Below are 2,542 nucleotides of genomic sequence, written 5' to 3'. Positions count from 1 at the left end.
TTTTGCGCCCCTCTGGTCCCACCGGAGCCACGGCAGAGGCTGCGGCTGAGGCTTGGCAGCGGCTCTGCTGAGCAGCGCTGTGCCAGCGGCAGAGCGAGCTGGCTGCCTGTTTGCAGAGGCTGCAGCCCTTCCCCTCAGCTGGCTGAATGATTCTCAGTTTTTCACTCTGGAGTCATTACCACTTGTTAATGTCAGCCAGTCAATGAAGGCTGGATCCCAGCTGAACTCGCTGAGTATCTTGCCCCTCTATTCAGTGATTAATTTCCCAACCTTGTTCAAACAGTTTATGCTAGAAATTGATAAGTGGAGGTGAGCAAAGAAATTGAAATGTAGGTTTATTACTGAATTTATAGGATTAGCAGTTCAAATACTAGTCATTTCTTTGAAGAAAAGAATTATGGGAAAAAATGAATCTATTTTCCTTTATTAGGTTTCACTTGTTCACTTTTTGGTATGCGGACATACAGCTGTCCCGAGAATGTCCTAAATGCAAAATCCTGATGTGCTAAATTTCTGCAACTAGAACTCTTCTGTAATTGCATGCATGTAGGTACCTCTGTGATGACTTCACTCCATCTGAACTCCAGTGCCTTTTCGACTAGGAAGTCAAAGGGGACACCATGAAGCAGGAGATTCTTGTGTTTCGGACAGATCAAATACTACTACCAAGTTGCCCGCCAGGTGGTTGGTGACTTCTCTTGGGCTTTTTAAATCAAGACAGTTTGGGAAAGGTGCAATGCAGATATCATAGCTTCACCTGTCTTAATTATAACAGATTGAAAGACAAAACATCTGCAGCAAACACTGTCTTAGAGCTTTTTGTTAGTGATAATGAAGAATTTTTCACATAGCTCATGAAACCTTAAAGTGATGTAAAAAGAATGTGGAAATGTATTGCTTAGATCAGAGCTTCATCACAATTATTGAGTACCATGAGTCAAGGCAGCTAAGTGAAGGTGACTCATAGTACCTTAACGTACGGTCTGTGCTGGGCATTTTATGCCCGTTATATCTTGTAAAACCGAGTAACAGCCTTTCCAGTCTCCCTCAACTACTTTTTTTAGCATAGGCAGGTTGTGAAGAGAGAACCACAGAAAATACTGAACCATGCATCAGCAACTTGCTTATAGTGGGAGAAGGTTTATTTATTTTTGTGTACTGAAGGGTGGGGTTTTTTGGCTTTGTTTTATTCCGGAGTTTTTATTGGTGGGGTTCCCAGTCTGCCCACAGGCCGAGAACAGGATGGCTTTGGCTGCAGGGAATTAAAAAACAGGAGGTAACTCTAGGGCAATGTTCTAGTTTGTAACTACTCCCTGCCTTCAGCATTGCATCTAGCCAGTAGTGCAAGTGCTTATTTCACTAATGACTTAGTTTTATGGCGAACGTGCCTGATTTTTGCAGCAATATAGAATAATATACATCAGAAATTACACTTGATAAACAGAGCATCCATAAAAGACAGCTGCAGGGCCTTGCATACTCACAGTTATTCAAACCTATAGCAATCCTTCCTTGTGCCTTCAGAACCTACCTACCCGTGGTTTTGTTTGATCCAAAACCGCTCATAGATTCTAATGGCTAATTTCAGCTCATGAGCTTTGTGGGGAGAGATACTCGATTTACAAAGTGAAGGAGGTGTTGTGCCTTTCCATCCAACACTCAGGTGGTCAGAGCTTTTATCGGTGAGAGGGGTTATTGGCATTCAGGTATTCTGAGGGCAGATTTTGAACTCGTGTTGCCCATCATCCGTGACCTCCTAAATCTGTGGTTTGCATCAGGCAGAGGGAGCCTAGCCCTCTCCTTGTCCACATGAGCACACTAAGTTGGGTCAGAGCGCGCTGTGTTCTCACAACATCATGAATGCTGTTCAAGCTCTAGGTTTTAACTTCAGTGGTTGCTATTGTGGAACATTTCCAGGTGGAATAAAAGCTTCATTTCTGATTCGGTACTAACCAGGGCCTTCTGCTTCCTCATCCCAGGAAAATAAATTAGCCCCCACTGCACTTTTATCTTGTTTGGATCTTAATCTTTGTTTTCTGAAAATGTTTTGGTTTGGTGGCTAAACCGAATCATTAATCATGCTCAGGAGTCGTGTCTGAAACCCTCCCTCCTGCTCTCAATGCAGACGTGACCTGAGATGAGGGCGGAGGGGCTGAGAACGGGAAAGCATTCTGCACAGTGCGGCGAGTCTGTTAACGACAGTACCATCATCCTCATGTCTCACTATGAGATTTCCCTGAGCAATGTGCGAAAATAACAAGCCGGAAAGACCACACTGGCTGAAAATACAGAGAAGACGGTGAAAGCCATCACCGTAAATTGTTCAGTTATTACATAGCACTAACTTTTTATTATTGAACTCAGAAAATTACATGTTTTATTGATTGAGCTGTTTATATAAACATCGTAAACCTTTGGACAAGTCCTTGCCTGGTCTCTGAATCATCGAAGGGATTATTTCCTCTGGGAAGGACTGGTGTACAGACCAGCTTTGAGCTGGTGAGGCCACTACGGCTGCCTGCGGAGCAGGCAGGGGGGCCCC

This window comes from Buceros rhinoceros, unplaced genomic scaffold, assembly GCF_000710305.1.
Source record: "Buceros rhinoceros silvestris isolate BGI_N320 unplaced genomic scaffold, ASM71030v1 scaffold8870, whole genome shotgun sequence".
NCBI classification, from domain to species: domain Eukaryota; kingdom Metazoa; phylum Chordata; class Aves; order Bucerotiformes; family Bucerotidae; genus Buceros; species Buceros rhinoceros.
The sequence above is the reverse complement of the archived record's forward strand: the minus strand, read 5'-3'. Positions refer to the sequence as shown.